Here is a 13,716-nt window from a genome sequence, read left to right as displayed (position 1 = left end):
AAGGATAGGCAGAAGTCTATCGCAATTTCTGTTGGTTTTTTGCTTTGACAAAGGAGACCCACTTCTTCCAAGACGATTCATATTATTTTCTGGTTGACTTTGACTTCTATAAAGTCGATGTTGTCTTTTGAGATCCCAAACTTTTTCTTGACTGCTAAGGCGAGAAAATCATGAGATGTAGGTTTTGGGTTCTCAATGATGAAGCGTAGACAGTCGACTTCTGAACTAGTTGGGGTAGAACTGGGTTCAGTAGAGGAAACAGGCTCAACCTCAGTTCTATCACTAGAGGGAACCAATTGCTCTTGGGCCATTTGGGGGCCACCACTGCTGCTGTCCCCTTGAAGGATCTCAGCTTGTTGAGGACCTTCAGCAGGAGATTTGTTGGCGGGAACAGATATATATGATTCCATCTGTTCCAATCGAGGGACATGGCCTCCATCGCTTCTGCGCGAGGGTCCTCATATGGGGCTGCGTATCGAGGTAGTTTCTTGTTGTCGCTCATTGCGAAGAGGTAGATCTGCTGTTCTGGGACTTTTTCCAAGATGAAGGAGAATGAGTCTGCATCTAGGGCCCATTCTAACTCTATTGGCTTTCGCCTGGATAGAGTGTCCGCCGTCACATTGCGGAACCCTTGTAGGTGAACTGCTTATAAGTGCCATCTTTTCTTTCTTGCTAAGTGAAAGATGGCCAATATCACGTGTTTGATGTAGGCGATCTCGAGCCTTGTTGGTTCAGACATCTCACTATCACTTGGCTGTCAAAGACCAACTTGATCTGGGCTGATTTGAGAGGGGATTGTTTCTTCAACGTCAGGAGGACAGCCATAGCCTCCAGATTGTTGATGTGAAAGGTCTTGAACTGGAGTGACCAGGTCCCTTGAACTTTCCTTTGGTGGGAATGACTTCCCGATCTTTCCGTTGAGGCGCCCGTGTGGACGACAACTGCCGGTTGAGGTGGTTGTAAGGGAATAGTCCTTGCTAGGCTCTTGACCTTCGACCATGGCTTCAGACGCGATCGTAATAAGGTCGGTGTCGTTCTCTGTTGATCGCTTCAAGCAATTGATGCGTATCTTCTCCAGACTCCTGAAACATCCTTTAGCTGTGCTCTTAGCACTGGGTCTGTTATTGCTGCGAACTGGAGAGAGCCCCGTACTCTTTACTGTTGGCGTCTTGAAATCTTGTTGGATTTAAATAGTCTCTTGATAGAACCCGCGAGCTCTCTCCTCTTCTTTGGTGGAATGGAGAGATGGTGTGACTGCAAGTTCCAATGGATTCCCAACCATTGAAACTCTTGAGCTGGAGAGAGAAGAGTCTTCTAGTAGTTGATCTTGAAGCCCAGATGTTCCAGGACCTGGATCACCTTCGTGGCTGCCTGCAAACAAGCAGTCTTGGATGCTGCCCACACTAGCCAGTCGTCCAGGTATGCTGCTACCTGAATGCCTTCTAAGCATAGCTGTTGTGTCCGCAAGTTTCGTGAAAATTTTTGGGGTTATATTTAGTCCAAAGGGCATGGCACTGAAGACATATTTTGTCTTATGTAGCTTGAATCGTAGGTAGGAGGAGAGGGGACGGCTGAGTGTAAGGTGCAAGTAAGCAGCTGCTAAGTCTATTGAGATTGTGTACGCCCCTTTTGGTAATAAGGTCTTTATGTGTTGTAAGGTTAACATCCGGAACTTGTTGTTCTTGATGAACTTGTTGAGTGGAGACAAGTCTACAATGACTCTGAGTTTGTCTGAGTCCTTCTTGGGAACACAAAACAGCCTTCCCTGGAATTTGATGGACTTTGCTTTCCTTATAGCCTTTTTGTTCAGGAGTTCTAAGGTATATTCTTCAAATAAGGGGGTGGAGCGTTGGAAGAATTGAGGAAAGGAAGGTGGAGATCTGTTCAATTTCCATCCTAGTCCATTCTTGATAAGGTTGTGGGCCCAGGGATCGAAGGTGCAACGATCCTGAAAGTGAAGGAGTCTTCCTCCTACCTGGAGCATCTCATTGCTCGGATGATCCGGAGGGTTAGTTACCCTGACCACGTCCTCCTCTACCTCTTGAGGGGTTTCTTATGGAGCCTCGTCTGGACCCTCTACCTTTTGGGTGAAAGGTAGCGGTGTGCCTCTCAAAGCCTGGGTTAAAGGCTGGTGACTGTGTTACCAGCTGTTGAGGCACCATCTGGAAAGTGGTTTGCGGCTGAGCAACCATTTCGGGCACCGTGGTCATGGTAACTGTGGGATGTTGCGCAAGTCAGTGAGGCAGTCTTGGCTTCTTCATCTTCCTCTTGGGTTGGGGACCAGCATCAAGGGAAGATTTCCTTTTGGCGGACACGCCCCTCTTTTGGAAAAGTTTCCTATCCTCTTTGGCAGCTTTGGCAACTACCTCTTGGACTGCTTCCTTTGGGAAGAGGTCCTTGCTGCAGATACAGGAAGTGATCAACTTCCTGGGCTCGTGTTTGACCTTTGCATTGCAAAACACAAACTCTCTACAGGTCTCCCCGGCCTTCACAAAAGCGTATATGTCTTTTGTCCTTTACCAATGTAGCCATGTGCATCTTGGCTAAGACTGTGCACATGTCTGGGGTGCTTACGATGCCTGCACGCATCTCCATACAGTTCTGGAAGGACAGATGCGGCAAATCTCTCTTTCGTCTCCTGTTCTCTTATCAGAAGAAAGTCCGACAGCTTTGGGAGGTTTTCATTGAACTGTTGTCCTGCAATGTCAGCGTCTAGCTTTGCGACCGAGAAGTTTAGATGGACCTCGTTCCAGTCCTTCTCACCCGTAGGCAGGGCTAGAAACAATGGTCTACACTCCTCTAGCGTAGGGCATAGTTTGCCTGCATCAACTGCCTTCAACACGCAGTAGAGAGCTTTTGACGTGAAGGGAAAAGCTCTGGAGGAAGGAGCAAGGAAGGTAGGGTGCTTCTTGCTCAGCGCTGACACTTTGGAGTTCGTGTAACCTGCCTTCTTTAGGCTACTCGTCAAGAGAGCCTGTGCCTTGGCATGGTCAAAGACCATGACCTCCTTAGGTTACGTCTTTCCTTTAGACGCAGGTTCATTCTTCAGTCTAATGAAGCACTCCGGGTAAGCTGCAAGGTTTGGCCAGAATTGGAGATCGTCGAGGAGTATGGCTCCCATCTTCTCCGAGATGTAGAGTTTCCCATTCATCATGGGCACGAACTCTGCATACCTCCAGGGGTTGGTCTCGGAGCATTGAAGCAAGTCAGGTACTCTAGGCTGTTTGTATGAGCTACAAGAAGCAGCTACGCGGATTGTTTCCCTGAATTCCTTGCTCATCTCAAGCTGTTCCTTGCGGAAAGTATCTATCAACTGCTGGATTTGTGCCACGAACTCTTGGCCCGTGGAGAACAGCGGGGCTGGTTGAGGGGTTGGAGCCGATGAGGTTGACGGTACAGGCTGAAATACCGTCACAGACAGTAGAGGGTCGTCCATCTCTGATGAACCGGATTCTTCTCCCTCCTCGGGTGGCTTGGCCACCTCTTCTTGAGGGTCTTCTTAAAGGAGATCCTTTTCAGTGTCCGAGGACACCTCTGACGTCCTCTCCTGATGGATGTCCATGCCTTCTAGAGCCTTATTGATGTCGGCCTCTAGCGCTAGTTGTAGGCAAGGAGGCTCGGGCCGTGCCTGGGGCACCACCGCATCAGGAGTTGCCTTAGGGAACAGCAGGCTTCTAATAGCGTCGCTTGGTAGGTAAGATCCCGGAGAGTTCTTCTGGAACCCTCTTACCCATTTACGAAGCGTTTCCCTCACAGCATCCGTCAACTCCGACGTCTTGGGATCTCCGAAACCCTCGGTCATCAAGGCCGAGCAAACGTTACAACCCTTCGGGTTCCAGTATCTCAGGGTTTCAGTTGTGATGGAGCAGGGGGTATGAGACCTGCACATGTTGTGGCCACAAAAGTTCCTACTTTTGTGGTTGCATTACATGACTGCGCACTTCATCTTAAGCTCCTGTAAGGAAAAAAGAGTGAAATGAGTATGGGGTAATTTATCACATTGATAAATCAATTACATGTATTTTAATGATAGATCTTACTATTATAATTATAGCTTAGGATAGTGAGCTAGAAAAGAAATAGGAAAGTAACATATCAGCATTTCCTGTCCAGACAATTGCTGTGACCTCCCTCAATATTATTATTTTTAAATTTCCTTATCAGGGAAATATAAGGTGGAATAGCTCTAGAACATAGAGCTGGAGTCAGAGTATACTAGCACTAACTCCTCCACAGGTGAATATTAATACTGTAGGGTAAGGATATTATGTTCTGATGATCTGAGATCCATCAGGGCATTGAAGGAATACTTCACTTCAACTATAAAGCGGTCTCAACAATGGACTGTGAAAGGGAACAAAGAATATGTCTGAAATCATACTACTGTATATTATATATTGTAGTTTTCTGACTGCTGTATTCACTATACTGCAGAAATACTGGCTACTGTAGAGTCTTATACTATAGTTCTGCCGGCATATTGCCGGCTAGGCTAGTACCTGGCGGCACTAGCCGACAGAGAGAGAGAAAGCATGGAGAGAATGGCTACCATATTATTATAGTTTAGTAAAATAATTAGGGTTGTAGGGACTACTGTCTCTACTGCCTTCTTTCTGGAAGGAGGATTTAAATAGAAGGGGAAAGAATGTATTAACTCTAGCTTCCATCCAGCCACAATATCTGTTGCCGGCTGCATTGCCGGTTCCAGGGTTTGTGGATGGCAGTCCAAGAGAGGATTGAAGAATACTCAGAGTTGCATAGGGTCTCCCACTGGCAGCCGTCATGGCCGGCAAAATGTTTCCTGGAGCCTTGCTTCCATTAGGGGGAAGGTCGAAGCAGCAATCTAGCCACCTTTGTGGAAGCCTGAGCCCGGCTAGCGGTGAGATTGTAAAATACCAGCCACAAAAATTGTGACGGATAAACCGTCACTAAAGGACAGAAGGGGAAGGGAAAAGGTCTTATATTTTGCATAGAAAGCAGGCGGCACGTCTGCCTCCTACTGTCGGCAGCAAAACAAGGAAACATAGTTTCCTATACCAGCGCCATCTTGGGGAGCAGAAGAATAACGATTCCTCAGCCTAAGACATTGCCAATTATAAGACATGTTTTCTAGACCACAAGGGAGAAGGTGGTGGCAATTGTAAAACCGGTAGGGCAATGACTAATCCCCATCGGTAGAGTTGCCGACTACAAGACTGAATACTCTGAGTTACTGTCATATTTCAAAGCCGGGATGCTCACCAGCAAAGAGGGTAGACAGAAACCCTATCCCAGTCAAGCCGGAGTACACTACTCTATGGCAAGACCAAAGATAGGGTTGCCGCCTGATGGCGGCACTCAGAGGGAAGGAAGGGTTTATCCTTAAATCTCTAAAAGAGAAGAGTATCGAATTATACTAGTAATTCTAGGAGATGTACTATCTCCGATTAAATTCATAAAAACGATACAGGAGGATAAACAGGGATAACGTTACTAAAGTATATTAAAACGCATTAGGCTAGCCTAACTCGAGCCGGGATCTCAGCTACGCTACATCACCGAGGCTCTATCGTATACTATTGAAACTTTTAACAAAAGAGGCAATATTACATGTATAATCTTATCTTCACCAGTATAATTTGCCTAAATAGCTATAATTCATTAAAGCTAAATACCGGGGACATCATACTGCTAACTAAATAAAGCATTTATGGCGTACGACAGCGGTCCAAAATGGCCGCCTCCGGTGCAGGCTCTGCTCCACTAAATACATCTAAATTATCCAAATTTAACGGAGAAGGGAGCCAAAATTTATACACAGGAAAAATTATATACTCAACTTTCCAGAGGATGAAGATGCTGGAGAATGCATGATGATAATCCTTGAAATAGTAACAAAACCGAGAACTGTTGGGAGATACATCGTGCTTAATTCGCTACTACAAAAGGAATGGGTTACACCGTAGTAGTACGGGAAAGGGGATCCACCGGGTAACCTTGATGACGGCTCCCCTTCAATTTCGCTACACTTCCCCCTCAAAACGAAAACTCTATTTGGGGTGAAGATTGCCATATGTCGTATCAAGAAATACGTCCCCTGATATTATGCGATATCCTTAAGAGTTCTCTTAAGGATACTCGCGCCAGGAGTTAGAATTCTGGAGACCTGTGGTCAATTCTCTGGGAGTATCACTGTAGCCAAATATCCCTTAGAAAGCTGCCTAAAGGTACCTTCCATCATGACGGCATGGCTGAGCCCAAAACTATATATATACACTGGGCTTGAAACCTAGTCTCATCAGATGAAAGGCAAGGTCGCTATCGATCAGGCCACAGGAGGCTCTATAACTAGTTTGATCCTAAGTGCTAACTGCATTATAGGCTTTATCTGGTGAGACACCAGTTTCATATCAGCGAGTTTTCCCAGAGTCTCCGGTGTTAGGCTGATGTCTTACTAGGTAAACCTTGAAATGCAGTTAGCACTTAGGATCCGACTTCTTTTAGAGCCGCCTGGTTGCTTGATTGATAGCAACCTTACCTTTCATTTGAAGAGACTAGGATTTGATACCAGAAGGAGTTAGAAATCAATCAATCTATCTATCTATCTATCTATCTATCTATCTATCTATCTATATATATATATATATATATATATATATATATATATACATATGTATATATATGTATATATATATATATATATATATATATATATATATATATATATATATATATATATATATATATATATATATATAGTAGATAGATAAATAGATAGGTAGATAGATAGATCTATATATATATATATATATATATATATATATATATATATATATCTATATATATATATATATATATATATATATATATATATATATATATAGATGTATATATTTGTATGTATATATACATACATATATATATATATATATATATATATATATATATATATATATATATATATATATATATATATATATATATGTACATGCATATTTATAGATCTCTCTCTCTCTCTCTCTCTCTCTCTCTCTCTCTCTCTCTCTCTCTCTCTCTCTCTCTCTCTCTCTCTGTATATATATATATATATATATATATATATATATATATATATATATATATATATATCTCTGTATATATATATATATATATATATATATATATATATATATATATATAAATATTGTATATATACATATATATACATATATATGTATACTGTATTTATATATGTATATATATATATATATATATATATATATATATATATATATATATATATATATATATATATATATATATACAGAGAGAGAGAGAGAGAGAGAGAGAGAGAGAGAGAGAGAGAGAGAGAGAGAGAGAGAGAGAGAGAGAGAGAGAGAGTGTGTGTGCTTGTTTTCATGCATGTACATGTCTATAATGAATAGTTCTCTTATTGGAGAGAAATGATATGCTTATTCCTATCAAAAAAAAATAAATAAAAAAACGCTTTAACAGCATAACAAGGTCTTATCATAGTAAAGATTCCAAGGCAAGGGAAGCATCAAGAAATCCATGCTTTGGGGAGAGGATAAAATACGCATGAGCCTTTAATAAAACGATTCAGGTCACGTTTCTTCTACCTATCCCCTAATGAAAAGTAGGAGATCAGGCCAATGGCCTGGGGACTGTCGAGTAACCCAAGAAGAAAAAGTAGTCTCTCTCTCTCTCTCTCTCTCTCTCTCTCTCTCTCTCTCTCTCTCTCTCTCTCTCTCTCTCTCTCTCTCTCTCTATGATCGCATTGGGCCACCATGTTAACTTTTCTACACGCTCATTAGCATATTAATACCACCAGAGACGCACGTGCTCTGTGAGATTGAAAAGAGACGATTTCCCAAAATTTCACAAATTTCATGCCTGGACTCTACCATTTCCTGGGGACCCAGAATCTTGCCACCTATATTCTAAGTTCTTCCGTTGGGCTAAAAGCGCTAAATTCAGTTATATATCAAAAGGGTGCTTTATAACAAAGATAATTTACAGCTATCATGAATGAGAAAGAGAATATATCAGATGCACTGTACGGTTCTATTCTTGAAGTGGTGACGATTAACCCTATCACTGCACTACTATTTCTAAATTTGATTTCATGATAGAGTGTATAGCGGGGCACTGATTTCTCAAAGTGGTTATCTCTATCTCCACCTACTGATACCATCCACTGAAGTCGAATAACCACAGATGTACAAATCAATGCTCACGTCAGCAGGGGTATAATGAATATAATGGAGCACCGTCACATCGCCCCGTTCTCAATTGTTATCTCCCGCTATTGTCAAGAGACGGATTCAGTTTGCATCATAAAAGAGAGAGAGAGAGAGAGAGAGAGAGAGAGAGAGAGAGAGAGAGAGAGAGAGAGAGAGAGAGAGAGAGAGAGAGAGAGAGTAATTAAAAAGAAAAAGAAGATATCGTTATATACAAAATTCACTGAGTGAGAGAATGAACATATACTTTTAAACAGAGGAAAAAGTAATGAAAGCTAAAGATTCAACTAAGAAAGGTTAGAAAAAGGGTAAAAAGAGAGCATCAAATGACAAACTATTAACACTTAGGCATGAACAAATTGGTGATGACACTTGATCAAAATCAAGAAAGGTAAGGAAGTCAAAGAGAAAATATCAAGAGGAAATGGAGGTACAAAGAGAAGCAATGAAATGTTGATGATAGAAAATACAGTGTTTAGTAAAACAGACCTTTTATCCTGAAACAACCTCGAATATATTGAACTACCAATAATACCTATTGGGTCCTGTAAATATATGACGTACAATAGTAATAAAAAGATGATTAAATGCAAGGAAAATAGACGAAACGATAAGATTAAAACAAAATGTGCCGAAATATCTTTGAGGTCCAGCAGACTTTCAGAAAAGTCTGGAGAACTAAGTTATGATCAGGAGATGGAAAAGTGGGAGGAAGATGAGAAAAGTGGAAGGCGGAAAATATACGAAAAAAATCGTCTTGTCTCTTTTAGTTATAGTAATGGCTCGAGAGGATTCTCAGTAAATAAATCTCGACTTATGACTTTTGAGCATAAAAAGAAAGAAAGGAAAAAAAAGTCTCACGGAAAATGTTACGTAAGTTTTTTTTTTTTTTTTTTTTTTTTTTTGAGGTAAATAAACGCAGTGTGTTCTTAAATACGGTTTGAATATTTTGTTTAAAAGTATGATATAGGTAGATTGAAAGGAAAAGTTATAAGGAGAAGTAAAATTCAATAAAGCGAAAGTGTAAAACGAAATTGATTAGAAAACTAGGTAAACAGAGAGGAAGCGCATTTCCGTACAAGAAAATCTATATATTTGTAAATAGATTATCATTATAATTTTTTTTTTCTAAACTGCTATAACTAGATTTTCTTCATATGTAATTTCAATAATGATAGTCAAGCCTATGTAGCTGCTATTACCTCATTCTGATAATCAAAAACTGTAATACGTTATCGTTATCAAATTATCTATTTAACTGTGATACTTTATTGTTATATTTTCACTATCATTATTGTTGTTATAAAGTAATTTAAATAAACATCTGACACTCATTAGCTTACTCAGACTATGCGCAAAAGATTTTAATTAATCATATGTGTAAGGGGAAATTTTCGAATGGTCGCCTTTCTTAGGGATTGGCTACCCCAAATAAGATATTTGTATGATTTGAAACATATCAATAAAAATGGCAATGCCTGCTCGCATACTCTTTCAAGGATAGTACAGGAATACGATCCAGGATATATTTCTTGCAAGTTTTTATTGATAAAAAAAGAGAAAGAAAAATCTAAATTATAGCGTAGAAAGAACAACCCCATAATAATAATAATAATAATAATAATAATAATAATAATAATAATAATAATAATAATAATAATAATAATAATAATAATAATAATAATAATAATAATAATAATAATAATAATAATAATATTATTATTATTATTATTATTATTATTATTATTATTATTATTATTAGTAGTAGTAGTAGTAGTAGTAGTAGTAGTAGTAGTAGTAGTAGTAGTAGTAACAAACTGTAGAATCCTACAAGATTGGGACCCTAATACAGAACAATAAATGAGATCAAGAAATTAAAAAGTAATAGGAAGGTTGAAACTACAGAAGTAGTAGAAAACTATATACACAAAAGACCTGATTTTTTTTTCTCTCTGTAAGAAAAAACTTCTTCCTTGAAAGCACAATAGAACGGTGATACCTCACATATATGAAAATACCATGGATAAACACAAAATGACTGACTACGAAGAACTCAAGTCCAATACTTTTAATAACAGGGTTGAGGATCAGGAGTGATTAATCAAAGGTCTAGAGGGAGAAAAGGGTTTACCATTGAAACAAATGCCTCAATTACTAAGATTGAAACTCACTGATATTAGGGACATAAGATTAGAGATTCAGATATTAAAATAATGATTCAGAAAAGCTGCTATCTTGTGGTGGAAATCAACGGGGAAGAGGTGAAGGTCAAAGTAAGGTAAATACAAAAGTAATCTAAAACCATGGTGGGAAATACGATTCTAGGGTACTTCGAGAGCATCAAATAACAGACAATTATAAATACATTTACATATTTTCCTTTAGCATTATTAGTATTATTATTATTATTATTATTATTATTATTATTATTATTATTATTATTATTATTATTACTTCAGCCAGAGAGGTTAAGTTTTTACCTGTATCTATTCAAATATCTATTCATATATCTATTCGTTTGTTTATCCGTTGGAAAGATTACGTCAAAACTTCTTGCTGGATTTTCATATAATATTAACAACGGATAGATATTATCGCGATTCTGAATCAACATTGCACCCTTCAAAAGTCAATCAAAATATGAAATAGGGAATGCACGGACCGTATAATTATGTGAAATGTTACAGTAGATTCCTTCACGGTCAACAATGAAAAAAAGGAGTGCGTGGTCTTTTGAATTCATCGGCTTAAGTTAGATAATTCCTATTGCTCTTGTAGCTTGTTGTTCTTATTATTATTATTTCTTCCATCAAGGTGGTTATATATTTGCGTTTATTTATTTATTGACTTATATGTTTGTTTGTCCGTTAGCAGGATTGCGTTAAAGCTTCTGCCAGGATTTTCACAAACTTTTACTAATGGATAAGTATTATGCTCCGGAAGAATCCATTAATTTTTGCAGACGACTCGGATGAAGATCGTGATCTGGTTATTATTATTATTATTATTATTATTATTATTATTATTATTATTATTATTATTATTATTATTATTATTATTATTATTATTATTATTATTATTATTATGCAGTAGATTCAGTCATGGTCATCGTATGAAAAGGGAAAGCTTGTCCCGTAGACTTGAGTAAAATTTTGACAATCTTCATTGCCGGAGCTCTGAAATCTCTGATGGCTCTCTATACTTGTTGCTATTATTATTATTATTATTATTATTATTATTATTATTATTATTATTATTATTATTATTATTATTATTATTGTTATTATTATTATTATTATTATTATTATTATTATTATTATTATCATTCATACCACAGTCTTGATTGGATAAGCACAATGATCCAAGCTCAAGGGTTCCAACAGGGAAATTAGATCAGTGAGCAAATGAAGTAAGGAAATAGCAAATAAACAATATATAAGTTATAAATAAATATATAAAATATTTCAAGATGAATAACTTTAGAATAGACCAGTTATATATAAACTATAACACGGGAGTTAAAACAACCTTTTCAATACAAAGGCAATTGCAAAAGCTTTGAACTTCTTAAGCTCCACCTATTCAGCCACAGGTTAGGAAGATCAATCCACAATCTGGTCACAACTGGAATAAAACCCCTGGGATACTGTGTCGTATTGTGCCTTATGATGTAGAAAGCATGATTATTAAAATTAACTTTATGCCCAGTACTACATACAGGATACCAGGTAGCCTAGAGTCTGGGAAAATCTTACCACAATAGATGATCTGAAATATGATATACAACATGCTTATAGAACTAGATTGATATCCAGATCAGGAAAAAGGAATCAGATAGACCTTAAGTTGCTATCCAACAAATTAAAATGGAACTCAGCAGCGTAAGATCAGACTGGCGAACAATATATAAAACATTGTATAATAAAAGAAATGGAACATTTCCTCAAGATAGACTGATTACTGAAAATCTTAAGACCTCAATATGCCGACTTATTTTTTTTTTTTTTTTTTTGTGCAATTGAGAAAGAATTCTCAAAAGTGAATTCGTAATCAAGAATCACACCTTGCATCATAAAGGTGTTGTGTATGTTCTAAATGTTGAGGAGCCACTGTCCTCGAGCCTCTTACAATTTTATTCTTTAAAACTTGTAAAGATTGAGTTTCATTCCCCATTATTTGCACCTTATACTAATTTTAGCTAGGCCACTATTAAGCGTTTCAGCAACCATAGGCATAAACTCAGAATATAGAATTGATGCAATGAGAGTAGAAAAATCTGCATTTGCAAATACCATGTAGTTCATCTATTTACTTCGTAAATTACATCTTCAGTCCCAATATATAAACCTACTATACATATATTTGTCTTTCTTGTCACCATCTCTTCCAAATAAAAATTACCTATTTCACCCAAATAATTTGATTCGCTTTTTCGATGAATTTAGAAAATAGTGTTTCTAATATTAGGACAATTATCTTCACAATTATCCAGGAATCAAAAAGTTTGAATAACACTATTCCTTGCAGCGAAGAGACCCTTTTAACATTGTATGATTATCAGGTGTGAGATGTTTGTTTAAGGGTCTAGATCAACATTACCAATAGTGACAAAAAATCCCACCTCTCCTGGTCACTATCCAGTAGCTAAAATGATGGCTGGGCACCAGCTAACCCTGCTAACGGCCAATCTTTAAAATCCGATTTTGCAGATCTAATATAAAAAAATCAAACATCATCCCACAAGATTGACACCTCGGTAAAAACTCCTATAACCCGCATGGGGGATCTCAAGCGTCGGTTTGTTATCATGACTTCGTTGAATACAATATCCCATCGATGGTCAGTTTCTGGGCGTTGGGATCGCCTATAAATCTCCCACATTAATATAAAGAATATCCAAAAATCTTGTTACTCACCATTCTCCCTCACCCTTGTCAATCATTATTATCCGTCATCATTTTTAATTTTCACTCCCCATTCCTAATATCCTTCCTCCTATTAACGTATATCAAAAATTTTCAAACAACATGCCTGTCGACCCTGAATTTCATTTCTTAATTTACAAACTTATCTAAAGGTATTCTGAGGTACATTGTTTTTTTCTAAATTACAAAGCCATTTAATGAAGTAGCAAGTTTTAAGAGCTGAGAATATTGGCAAAGCATCGCAGACTGTTGTATCGAATTTATTAGTTAATTTTATAACCATGGTTGTTGTTTGTTGTTCTTATCTTTATGCTATACTATTAAGGTATAATTTGACAATACTTGCAAGACTGAGGTAAAAAAATACTATAAATGCTGAGTGCAATGTCATACCATTGCAGAACATGTGTATGGAGTTACAAATGCCTCATTTCGTCGTATATCAATATGAGAGGCACACGACCACGTAGTATAGTGTACAATGAGGCCATCCATGTTTAAAGCCTCAGTATAGTAGGAGAATGTAAAAAGGGATAGTGACAAGAGGTAAGATAATTGAGGAAAGAAAATGA

This window comes from Palaemon carinicauda, chromosome 2, assembly GCF_036898095.1.
Source record: "Palaemon carinicauda isolate YSFRI2023 chromosome 2, ASM3689809v2, whole genome shotgun sequence".
Taxonomy (NCBI): domain Eukaryota; kingdom Metazoa; phylum Arthropoda; class Malacostraca; order Decapoda; family Palaemonidae; genus Palaemon; species Palaemon carinicauda.
Note: the sequence above shows the minus strand (reverse complement) of the source record.